General features: G+C 43.0%; 1 protein-coding gene across 6 annotated transcripts in view; it reads left to right on the top strand.

Moving 5' to 3' along the window:
- Positions 1-766: 766 nt before the first annotated feature.
- The window catches only part of OGDHL (oxoglutarate dehydrogenase L), an 83,411-nt gene continuing 70,942 nt past the window's right edge, over positions 767-13,235 (top strand). For 3 of the 6 annotated variants that reach the window (XM_080402787.1, XM_080402789.1, XM_080402785.1), the window contains exon 1: positions 767-13,137. The gene's annotated coding sequence lies outside the window, so the exon portion shown is untranslated. Of the gene's footprint in view, position 13,235 lies in introns of all 6 variants that reach the window. The other 3 variants (XM_080402786.1, XM_080402788.1, XM_080402783.1) reach the window with 1 other exon arrangement.

The following is a 13,235-nucleotide window of genomic DNA, read 5'->3' as shown; positions in this document are numbered from 1 at the left end:
CCTTTCTGTTTTTTTTTTGTTTTTTGTTTTTTTTTTTGTATCTGCAAAACATCACCTTTCATTGTTTTGTGGAACAGTTTTAACAAGAGTGAGAACAGCCATAATCGTGGAAACTGCAAGATGTCACAGTTGTCTGAAGCTGAGGGGTTTTTAGCTAAGAACTGAGCATTTATGATCTTGTTTTGTGCTAATAGTATGTCATTTTCACTTATCGTTGCATAAGCGAGTGTGACCCAGAAGCTGGTAACCCCATTACAGCAATACCATCAACTTCTGCTTGACGGAGCTGTCAGCCGGGGTTACCTGACAGTTCTGGTAAGTGGCACTTGGTGCGCAGTCAAAGGCAGCATGGGTATGTGCCGAGTCCTCGTGGCAGCACTGCGCCACCCTCTTCTGATGTTTGCTGCAGAGGCTTGAAGAAGCTGTCACAGCCCCCAGGGAGCACAGATCGTGATGGTCGATCCGCTGTAAATCTGCCAAGCAGAGGACAGCGGCTCCTGCGCGCAGCAGAGATGGCGCTGTCTTTACAAGGCCACCGGGCTGGCTGCTATCCGCAGGTCACACACCTCAGCCTGACGGGCAGCTTTGCTCTAGATCAAATGGAAAAAGGTTTGCACTGAAAATCCTTTCTGTAGCTTACCTGCCCAACAACAAGAAAAAGAGAGGGTTTAGTGTTTTGGTTTTTTAATGGTAAATTGAACAGGTGATACTAAAAAATGGGGGATTTGTTCCCCTCCCCCCCCCCCCCCCCGGCCCTTTTTTTTTTTTTTCCCCTTTTTGAGTATCTAAGAGGACCACTTTGGTCCCAGTTCTCAGAGCAGCAAAATACAATGAGGTGATTTCTTCACTGTGTGTAAAATGATAAAAGCATGCCTGATTAAGTAAAGGTTACTGAAAAGCCCCGGCTCCTCTTTCTGAGTGTTAATATTGGTTTGTGTACATCTCCTCTTGGAGATTTCACATAACACATAGGTAACTACCTACCTGCCCTGCACAAAACTGTCCGCAGACACTTTTTGTCTACCCTGTTCTCAATCACGTTCACTTGGAAAGACCAGTTCAGTGACGCGGGGCTTTTTTGTTCTTTAAAGAGATGCCTTCTGCAGCTGCTTGGAATTTTTATACCTATTATAGCTGCTTTCTTTTGCAACTAATATTATCAAAGTGAGATTCTGCACAGATAAAAAAGCGTTTGCTAAATAGGAAGGGAGGAAAGAAGCAGCGGAGTAGGGTTGTTTTTAAAGTCCGTATTTAGAGTTACCAAGAAACAATGCAGTGCCGCAAAAGATGGCTACCAGTTTGGATGCAAGGTATACACGTACACATATCGGCATTTAATCACTGCCCCTACACAACTGCTGACTTCCATTCCGAAGGCTGTTACTGTAGGATGGCTGTTTTAATGTCACTTTCTTAATATGTCTGACCTTAGCTAAAGGTTAAAGGCATTACTGGTATTTTTGCCGGGGAGTGCAATATTGGCTAGTTTTTGTGTAAACTGATATTTACATTAGGAACAATTGAGAAATGAAACCTCTGTAAATCCTGGCTGGTCGTGCTCTGTAGTGGCTGCTGAGCAGCCAGGCATACTTTTCAGGGTGGAGGAATGTGTTAAGAGGCAAAAGGGAAAAGCTGCATCTTCTTGCTCAAAGACTCTGTTTTCACCTGTCTTTTACACTCACTTTATGGAGATAGATGATTATTTTAATTGTTGGGGAACAGTTACATTTATTCTCAGAAATTGCTAACAGTACCTCTAAAAACAAACCAAACCAAACCTAACCAGGAAAACAAAGGTAGAACCAGGGGTAAACGTCAATGCTTCCAGAGTTATTACAGGAATCTGCTTTAGTCATGCTCTCCAAACATAATGCATAAATTCTCTCAGCAATCATTACCAAGACCAGTTATTGGGTGGGTGTGTGGGTGTGTGTGTTCTGATTAGCCTTTAATTTTCCAAGTTTGCAGATTTTTGCAAAGAGGGCAGGAAACACTTCAGGAAGGCAACTGATTTTTGTTCCTGTGTTCCTGTTTGTTGGGTTGCCACCTCCCGCATGTAAGCGTCCAAGAAGAAATACCTGTAATGGTTTCCTTAGGTGCCTGGTCAATTAATGTTTTCCATTTGTGAAAGACTGTCCTGACTGGATGCTGATAGTAGTTTTGCTTTGCTTATAGGGGGAAAGCAGGGCAAAAAAAAAAGTTTATATTTTTCTGAAGACAACAATGTGAGCTCTGACCATGTCCAGGTAAGCTGAATTAATTTTGGGCTTCAGTGGGGAGACGACAAGAGTAAGCACCTTACCTGGCCAGAATGTTGCAACTTTAGAACTGAGAATAAGAAATTCATGGAAAATTTTCTCCAGGCTGCTTTGTTAGGGTAAGTTGTTTTGTTTTGTGTAGCTGGAACACCAGAAAGTAGGTTTTCAGAGAAATATTTCCATGGGCTTGTGCGTTTTCATCAGTAGCAGTGTTCCCCTGTTAATGGTCCTGAGTAGCTGCTGTCTCCTTTTGTAATGTTCCAATAACTGGGCACGTGAGAAACTGTATCCATGTGTGACGGAGGCAGGGTGTCCCCTCTGGTGTCTGTTGGCTTTGCAGGACTGACAAGGGTGAAATGCGCTTGTGAAAATCTTTTCCCGTTGCAGGAGTTTGACCTGCTCCACTCACAAAGGAAATTCATTTGCTGAATTACTCTTGTGCTGTTTCTGCGTCAGGTGTTACCTACAAGGGGACTCTTGGGAAAGTTGATGATCCTGAACTGTGACGTTATTGTGGATGATCGCTAAGCAGAAAGAAGCTTGGTTTACTTCATATGAAAAAGGAGGAAGCTAAATCAAATTAATTTTGAAGAGAGTCCATTTACATTTTAGATGTAGTTTATGTCGTCTGCTATAGAGAGGCTTCAGAGGAACCTTCCTCTGTGGCCTTTTATCAGGGAGGGCATCGCTCCTCTGCACATGTACACTGGGCTTTCAGCTGGGAGTGGAAGGGAAGTGCTGAATTTGCTGATTTCTTTCATTCATCAAAGCATCTTGGCACACCAGATGCAATAAAGATACTGTATAGATCAAAGTGTCTCACCATGGCATGAAGTTAATTTTGCTAAGATTTGAAGACTTACCTTTTCAAAATTAAAGGTTAAGAAAATTACTTTGAATAGCTAAATCCCGTTATTGAATAATGACAAGAATTTCCTTAATGTACTAGGAATTGATTGGACCTAAACCAAAGTGTCATGGAAATAAATTAAGGTAATTGTAGGTGTTTCACAATCTTTCATAGAAAGAATAAGGTCCTAAAAAACCTGTGTTTTCAAATCCAGAGCTAACTTCATCTTCAAAACGCCTGCATTGTAAGGTAATTATCTTGTAGCAGTTTTAAGTCATTATTTTGCCTGTTGCCTGAGGAATTTTACTGCAGATCAGTATTAATAAGATGCCAGGAGTACAAATTTCATAGCTTCATCTCTGTCGTAAATGGAGTTCATATAAGCAAAGTGGCATTTTCATTCATAATTACTTGACCTACAGCAAATGTGGGTCAGGAATGAAGGGATGTTTGATTTTACATTCTGTGGAAAATCAAAACTTTTGCAGTGTGAGGAAAAAGGTAAAAATAATAAATAATCAGTGTCTTCTGGGCAAGGATTGTATGTACTCTAACAACTTTGAGGAAAGGAGGCTTCTAATTCTTTGCGTTGTAAATCTCAGCTAAGTGGCATTTAGACTTTACTGTTGATGATGACGATTCCCTGAGTGTTCACAGTGGAAAAAAAGACCTACTGATTATTGATTGAGTTCACCCCTCCCTCATGCCACCAACTCCAGGTACACAAAAACTAGCAGCCAAACCCAGCAGATTAAATGTAAAACGCAACAACTCTGGAGCTCCCCCCTCCTCCCACCCCAAACCTGACCATTTGATTGCGGGCAATCATGAGGACTACGTGTTTTTAATGACAACTAAGTGCCTCCTAAAGTCATCTGCCTTCAGCATCTAGGGCTCTAAATCTTTTGATTGACATTTTTTTGGTTAAATTTTAAAGTTTTTGAAAGTTTAAAATTGTTTGTCAGTCATCGGCACAAGAGCTGGAAACACTCAGATGAACCTGCACCTTCTGCATGTCAGTTCTGGAAGGTTTCGTTACCCTGGCTGACAGCGGGAACCTCCTCTGCCTGCTAGGAAAGCTTTTGGCTCAGAAAGGTTTCAAGGGTAATCAAACCCGTGTTTGCTTTAAACAAGCATCCTCCTCTTTTTGCCTCAAATCTTGATTGCATGTGACCCTCAGATAGCTTCAAAATGTTAATAAATCACTTTGAGATTAGTTTCTGCTACAGTCCAGTAAAAGCTGCTGACAGATCCGTGTAAAATTGTACCCACGCAAAATGTTTAATCTGTGACTGTAATAATGCATTGATCTAGTTAAACAAGCAAGAGAAGGCTTTGCTGTTCTGAGAATTGATGAGGCGGTGACCTCAGAACTATGGCTTAAGGGAGCTAAATCCAACTTTGGGTTCTGAACTCCAGCAACACTCAGCCAATGTTCCATGGAATGGCACGCACATGGATGTAGGATCACAGTGACCAGCATCTTGAAACAGCAAATAACGCCAGGTATTCTCTGCCACCTCAATATTTCTCTAGGACTGAGACATAACACAAGCAGCAACTAGTGGCCAAAGTACCCTCATGTTCTATTTTAAAGCATTTCCAAAAATGAATATGTGGAACATACCCAGGTGGGGGGAATTCTCTGAAGTGGGCTGAGGGAAAAAAATAAAGAGCCAGGAGGAGGTGAGGGACTCGGGAGGGTCCCCTGCTCAGTGTCCAGCAGGCAGCCTGCACCTTTTCCTTACAGAGCTACAACACACAAGTGCCACAAACCTAGAGCTGGTGGGTGACCCCGTGCATGTTTTGTCATACGCTTGAGAAGGTGTTAATTCCTTGCAAAAGCTTCTTTGTTTATTGAAGCGCTTGCTTTATATCTCTGTTCTGGTCTGATGGCCTCACTGCCGCTTAGCTCCTCGCAGTGTCTAGCCGATGATCTCAGCCTCGTCCCACAAGGTTCACCCTGTCTGCAGGAGGAATCATAATTCAGCCTCCTGGCTCGCTCCTACTAAGCCTCCACCGCACGCGGAGCGCCGCTGGTGACAGCGTGTGCCAGCTACGCTTAGTGGCTTTGGAGTATTGAGTGAACTGTCAGCTTCAAGCTCATTTACTTATGACTTGGGCTAATCACAGTCCCCAAAGTGATGTGCAATCCTTGCTCTTCAGAGCTAGATCCTTCCCTAGCTACAACGTGCAAGGGTGGTAATGAATCACGATTTGCTAGCTGGATTGAGTAAGAAATGACAGGTAGGATTTATTTCTCACTTTCCAAACACCTTTACGGAGTTTTCAATTTTCTTCTTTAATTGGCTTCAGTGACAGCCTTCCACAGGCACTGTGCACATCCAGGGAAATGGGTCTATGCAGGAAAGGGCTGCTCATTAAGGCAACATCTGTAATTGGCTTAGGCTGCCACAGTGATAGTGCTACAAATCCAAACCTACCACAACTGCCTCATGTTAATAAGCATTAATAAATTCAGTGAGCTCAGCATCCACGAGTGAAGACTTTGTAAAAAAGGAGGGCCTATGTAATGTGACTGTTGAATATGTAATATGAACTACATATTACATCTGGTCTGAAAGGAATTTAGAGCAAAGTTAGAACAATTTATTCTGAGTTGATAAAACAAGCATAATACAACATGCTGGGAGTAAGTTTGGGGTGAGTTGTTCTGTTTTTCCCCTTAAGATCAACATTATTTTTCTGAAAATTTATTCAGTGATATGGTGGCTGCTAATGGATCAGCAGTTCTTCTGAAGCATGAACAATAATCTCACCTCATAACTGAGATGCTCAGGTTATTTTCTACTTTACTGGAGAGCAATTGTACAGTAGAACCCAGGCAACAAAAATTAAGGGAAGCGTAGAGCTGTTTCAGCTGTGAACGAGGATCACTCTAATACTGTCCAGCTGCACCTAGTGCTTTGAATGTAAAGTTTCTAAATGGCCACCATCAGGAAAATAAGAAATAATTGTTACTCTGCAGGTACTAGATTCAATATTTGCAGCCCACCCCTGAGCCCTTGGATATTTTACATTAACACTTTTGCTGAAGGTCCCTTTGGCTCAGGTATCAGAGAGGAAGGGGTTGAGGGCTGCAAGAGGAAAGTGTTAGAAATTACAAAGTTTTAACTGTACAACAGGTTTGGAGAGCCACTTCAAAGGATCCCATTAAAAAAACAGATATGGTGCCAGAACAGAAGTAAACAGAAAAGCCTGTTTAGTTGCTGCAGAATAACTCGGTAGGGACAGTGCATCTAAGGGAACTCTAGCTTTGAGGCACAACATGGTGTTGATTAGTGCAAATAAACCTCTTCAAGAGTCACCTTTTAGCAATTACAATCAGACCCTGCACTGTGGCTTCAAAAGCTTCATTAGCAAACCCTACTCCCTGTGAGAGCTACAAATCTTAGATACCCCAGAAGTTTTAACTGATGGAGGACTGTCTTGACTTATTTATTGTCTTCCAAATAGAAGTGGGAAGATAATTACACTTTCCTTCATCAAGGTAAATAGCATTAAAAATCAAAATAGATTCTTCTGAAGAAAACACATACAGTGGTATAAAATAAGAGATGAGGATAATTTACCAGTTGAGTATGATTAAGTCAGGGTACTTGAATGTTTCGTTTTCACCTAAAGGGACAATCTAAAAAAATGCAGTTTTGTGTTAGGTGTAGCTAAAAGAAAGTTATTAAAAATATTTGTTGTTGTTGTTGTTGTTGTTTGGTTTGTTTTTTTGTTAGGAGTCTCTAAGGAAATGCCTGCAAATATTGAAAACAATTTTCTAGCATTTTTGTCCTAATCCACAGGTAAAATAGAAAAAAATAGTATTTTCAGTTCTTTCTTGGATAAGGAAAAGGCAGTTGGCTTTGTTCATGTCAACATGCCAAACACTGGCAGACTTTTTTGCAGTGCCTGTGGTGACCCACTTCCACAGTTACTGGGAAAACTTCTTGCCGTTTCTCCTGCCAATGTACTAACTTCCTATTAAACTACTAGGACAAATTAAGTTTAGTGCTCTTGCTAATTTCATCATTAATTCATTATTTAGCAGCTATTACATATGTTGTATGCCAGAGTTTCTCCCTAACCTACCTCTTGTATTGATTCACTTGTTGCTTTGTATATGCTGTAGCTTTTTGTTTATTCTCAGATTTTAATGATAATACAGTGAGGTATCAGAGAAACAGTTACAGCAACAGTTGCTTTTGTAGTTGTAGTGGACTAGTTTATTAGGAAAGACTTGTGAAACAGCCAAGTAGAAGTTGTATTGTGCAGATTTTCATTTGGCTCTATTGTCTAACTTGTCCCTCTCTAATGGATCTGTGGCCAGACAAGTGGGCTCCTGCAGTTTGATTCTACCCAGGAATACGTTTGGAGAATAAAGTCACTTGAAATTAATCTGTTGGCCAGAATCAGCTGAGTAGTAGCCTTCGGTGATCTTGGTTTTCCAATGAAATGCTGTACTTCTAAGTTACTGTTTTCTCCAGGGCAATGCAGCCTGAAATTTTAGAATAGAGAATAATTTAAACTAAGATAGATGGTATCCATATAAAACTATTGATATGAGTTCATTTGTTGACCAAATAATGATTGCATGCTTAACCTTAGATCTGATGTGACTTCTGTCGTGAAATTGATATAAATCATGGATGCTTCAGTCAGGTTTGAAGGATGCTTGGAGGTCATGCAGGGCAACTCCTGCTCAAAGTGGGATACACACTGGAGTCAGACCAGGTTGTTGAACGCTTTGTTGAGTTGGGTCATGAAGCCTCCAAGATCTGCCACGTTTCTGGGTCCCTGTTGTAGTGTTTGTTTATCCTCTGAGTCAAAAATGTTTTCGTTGTATCTAGATTGAACCACTCCTATTTCACCATCTCTCTTCCTCCTCCATGCTGGCTCTGTCTTCCTGCTGACTACTCCCAACCCCCAGTTATCCTTACGGCGGAGGAAAGGGCAGCGATTGCTTCCCTCCAGCCACCGGCTGTGCTGCTGTTGGCACAGCCCAGCATGCTGTTGGCTTTCCTCACTGCCTCACATTTAACCTGCCCAGTACAAGAAGCAGTGAGAAACTGGGCTTGGTTTTCCTGTCTCTCAGACATCCAGCAGCCCATGATTCCTTTACCATGGCAAGTTTATTCTGGGATGTCAGGGATATTACTGAAGCTCATGGCACATAAACCCAAGGTTTTGGCAAGCAAAGGAGATAGAAATAAGCTATGTAAAATTCTGCATGTAAACTTTGCTGCAGGAGTTGTCAGAGGTGATTAATACGCTTCTCTCATGTAGGACTGGGGAGGGAGAAAAGCCTGATAAATGATACCAACTGAAAAAAAAAAACCAAACAACCCAACAGAGGAAGATTAAAAAAACCTGAGGGAAAGCACTGAAGTGAAAGGAAATTCAGTGCTGATTCATTAGGGTCATGGTTTCACCTGTTGACTTTGTAGTAGTAAAATATGCTGAACATAGCTGTGTAGATACTACAGGGAATATCTGGGAAAGGTATTCCCAGATGATGGAACCCACTTGAGCCAACTATTGAGAACGTCACCATGAAGCACTTCATTGTTCTCTTTTAAACAAACCAATGCCCAAGTATGTGCCATTTTAGGGAACATAATAAGTTCACCACAAAATGCAGCACTGTTACCCTGGTTAAATAGCAGCTCAAAGCAGATCTGTACTAGTGCTACAAAAAACATTTTCCCATTCGATGCAGCTATGTCTGATACAATAAAAATAAAAGCCATGGAGCAAAACCAGGGAAGTTAGAATTAGAAATCTGCCAGAGGAACTGCCTGGCAGCACTCAGCAGTTGTGAGCTGCTGCTAAAAGTGATTTGGTTCATCCTGAAAACATGATATGAATTCTAGGCTGAAAAGTATATTTACTGTTAATATCTTTTCACACTAATGGACGTAAGTGGAGCACTAACAGTGCAGGGTGCTTAACAGCAGCCGAAAGGTCCCCCAGGGTGGGGAGGGGGGTTAAGCAAGAATTTGTGGTTAACCCTGCTGTGTGAGCCACTGAAGTAGTAGAACACTTCTGGGAGGAAGGGTCAAAGCATCGGCAATCAACTCGAGTGATGTACTCTGCCTAGGAAATGCTCCTGTGCTTGGCAGAGGGGCTTAATCTGGGTGGCTGCTAGATTAATTTCAGAATATTCCAGTTGAGAGGGTTACAGAAAAGGGAGAGAAATGTTGTACGAGGAATCGGTGCAAATCCCAACTAGAAGAGTGAGTGCCATTACTCTGTTACTGTTTATAGGATTTTAGAAGGGTTTTTTAGCACTTAATTGAAATGTCTAGCTAGGATAAGCAGCAAAAACCTCAAACCTTCCACTTTGGAAACTGACTGAACCGCTTGTTGGAGCTCTTTGGTCTAGGATGCTCTAAGGCTTTTAAGTCTCAAATTTAAATATTTGACAAGCCTAATGACCAGAGCCCTGTAGGATGTTCACTGCGTTTATTGTTGGACTCAAAGAGAGAGGATGCCTTATCGTTTCCCAGTCGCCTTGCTTTAAGAAGGGATGATACTTTAGGTTTGAATTTATGTTACTTTGTAGTCTTCACATGTAATAAACGCCCTGGGAAAAAAAGTAAAATGGAGTTTCTGTGCTTGGTTTAGGAAGAACTTCTGGTAAACATTGTCTCTAGTGGAATTACATTACTAATAACAATGAAGAGTTGCCAAAAATACATAAATGTATCTATTTCAGGAGGGGAAGCTATTAATGAGATTGTCCTTCTACGAGTAATCCTGTATCCAGACCACCTCCTATGAGATTACCCTTTGAAGAAACAAGCCTACTGAGAAGTCATGCTGTGTTAGAGAGAGTTGTGTGAAGCAATTAACCACAGGAACTGCAATGCTGATTGCAAGTAACTGCTGATCCAGCAAGGAAAACCGATGTACCAAAACCAAGGTAAGACAGAGGCAAAGTGTTAGAGAGTCATGCAATACTCTACCAATGGAACAAATGAGGGGTCACATTGTGCCCTCGGTGGGCAACACGGCATGTTTCCAAAATGCGTTTGGTTCTAGTTTTGTTAAAACATGCTTTGGTTTGTTCAGATAGGCTGGTTCTAGTTCTGTTAACTCATGCCTGAGTTAAGACATAAAAGAGGCTGAAATAAGTAAGAAAGCATGTCAGGTTCACACTGACATGCTAGAGAAAACAAGGATAAATATAAAAATAAATCATGGTGAGGCAGTGTGTCTTTCAGCACAATAGACAATTTCACATCTGACTTCCATTTCAAGGGTGCTGTCTTCACTATCCTGTTATACGTTTTATCCAGTGCAAAACCTCTCTAACACATAACATTTTTTTAGTGGGCAGCTGGCATGAGAACAATGTTGAGCAAGCTGGCAAACTTGGCTCAGTGTCTGCTATGAATTGCAGTTTTTCTAAGTTTTCATTCCACTGATGGACTTTCCTTCCAGCCAATTTCAAAGCATAATAGTTTAGCAGGAAGCAAAGCCAGTGTACGTGTCTCCTTTTGGGTGGTGGGAGGGAGAGGTAAGTATACAAGTGGACACATAAATGTGCAGGTAAACATGAACTATAATTAGGAAATGTAAGAATTAAAACTAGAATAATAAGAAAATAGCTGATTGTCTGTCACAGGGGCTCACTGGAGAGCAAACGGATGAGTGGCAAGAAGGTATGGCTCAGGAGGCGCAGAGTGGTGGCAAAGTGACACCGAATGAAGGAAAGCCAGCAGCAGTAGGGCAATGCCTTAGTAAAGCAAGAGCTGGAGAGGCAGGCACCAAAAGCTGAGTGGAAGAAGCAGGCAGGAAATCCAGTTACAATAAATACTGGAGAAACTGGGTTGCTCCAAAGTACAATAAACCAGCATTTTGCTGTTTCAAGCACACAAATTCCTCTTGCGTAAAGAATTTAAAAAAACAAACAAACAAAAAAAAAAAACAAAAAAAAAAAGAACATAAATGTTGGGAAATCGGGCAAAGGCTTCAGGGAACAACATAAGTACTTAAAACGTACTGCAATATCTTAGTATCTATCTAATTGTATTTACCCTGTTCACTGCAATGGTATTTCAAAGTCAGATTTGACATGTGGGTTTCCCTCTGAAGTAGATGGGAGATCTGCTTGTCCTCACTATAATTTTTAATTGACTTTATGTTCAGTCAGCATAACATGATTGCTCTAAAGATGGCTTCTGTCTGCTCATAATAAGGTTAAAACAATTAGTAGCTGCAGCATCTAACAATATTTCACCACTCGCCAGAAGGCTCAACCAAGCATCTGGCTAGCTGCAAGTAACCAGTTCAGCACGCATTTAATTTTGCAACGGTGATGGGCTCCCACAGCCAGCATGGTGGTCACCCTCCTGGGCAGCAGCGTCCATGGGACAGGCCATCCCGCAGTGCTTCCAGTGCCATCCCTCTGTGCAATCTGTTCCCTGCACTGAATACTGTATCACAAAGATGTTAACACAAAATCATTGACACCTTAACTTTGCAATATTTATCAATTCCTCAAAGACACACAGCTGCTAGGAAAACTGCTGAGATGATAATGAGGCTTTTGATTTATTTATGTGAGAATTAAGATATTTTTTTTCTAGAAGAAATTAATTTTACTCTAACCAACGACCGTAATAGCCAATAAGCCTCATGAAAACCTGTGTGACCATTAGGTGACAAAGCCCCTGATGAAGCCTGTTGTGTTTCTTTCGAAGGTTTTTACTTTCCATTTCTGCCCATCTGACCCTGATACGCTCATTTTTGCAGTATACCCTTGGCACAAAACAAATTACAGCTCTCCTTCTCTTCTCCTTCCTTTTAAGTTGTGGCATTTTCCTATTATTCCTATCTCATTATTTACCCAGAAAATTGTCACACATTGGTATTTATGTGATGGTGTCAGTATTTACCTGAAATATCAATTTTAGCGTCTCTAAAGACAATTGACCTTGGTTGTATGTACCATGAAAGTTAAGAGCAGGTAAATAACAAACATGCCATGTTCTGAATTATTTGAGAAAATGGATAGACATATGTAATTTGAAGGCACCCAGGAGAAAAAAAAGACTTGGAAGATATAAATAAAAATTCTGCCAGCAAAGGAACACTTCAACTTGTATTGTCTTGCATTTTATATTTGGCCACATAACCTCGGACAATAACTCATTCTAAATCATGCCTCAAAGTAGTTCCAATCATTTTGTCAAGGTCTACTACTTTCAGTCTACTTTATGTACAAAATTTGGAGAGAAAGCGTTATGTGTCCTTGGAACACTTTATACCTCCTTTATGGAACCTGCAGTCATTCCTGTACGGGAGTTGTGTGAATGCCTCGTCCTTCAGATGAGCTTTCCTTCCGCGTTCCCTTTACGGCTTTGCATCTCATCGGTGATTTCATTTATATTTTTAAAGGAAACTGCTGGGCAGGGACCGCCGAAGGGCTTTCTCTGTACACACAGAGTTAGATGCTGCCCTCTGCCACTAACGCCAAGTGCTGTTGCTCTCCTCGCACCAGGATCTTTACGAGGTGATCCATGAGGAGAAGGCTGAGGCGGGAAGGGGCAGCACGGCGCCCTCAGGGCCGGGATAATCCCCCGCGCCCCCGCCGTGCCTCACGCCGTGCAGCTGCAGGGGTGCCCGCTCCTACCGCCGGTTTTCTTGACAATTCGCTGGAAATCCTGCGGGCGGGCGCCCCTTTTATCCTCGTTTCCCTGCCGCCAGGTGGGTCGCCTGTTGCGGACGGGGCCGGGGGGCACGCCGAGCGGCAGAGCGCTCGCCCTGTGCTGCCAGAGGCCCCCGGCACACCCCGCCACCCCCGCCTCGCGCCGGCCCGGGCCCCCGGCGTCCCTAACATGGCGCCGCGCAGGTCGGCGCGGACGGAGCGGTACCGGGGACAGCGCCCCGCGGCCCCGCCCCGCCGTGACCTCAGCGCGCCTCACGTGACGCAGGTAACGCCCCGCCCCGCCCCGCCGCTCCCTCGGCGCGGCCGCTGCCCGCGGGTGGGCCGGAGCCTGCCCGCCCCCGCAGGTCTGTCCGCGCCGGCGAGGGGCGGGGGGCGGCGGGCCCGGCTCGGCTCGGCTGGGGGCGGCGGGGCGGGGCCCGGCCCGTGTGAGCGTGCCTGAAGG

The sequence above is a fragment of the Falco punctatus genome, assembly GCF_963210335.1.
Source record: "Falco punctatus genome assembly, chromosome: 9".
Lineage (NCBI taxonomy): Eukaryota > Metazoa > Chordata > Aves > Falconiformes > Falconidae > Falco > Falco punctatus.
This window is presented reverse-complemented; position numbering and strand designations above follow the sequence as displayed.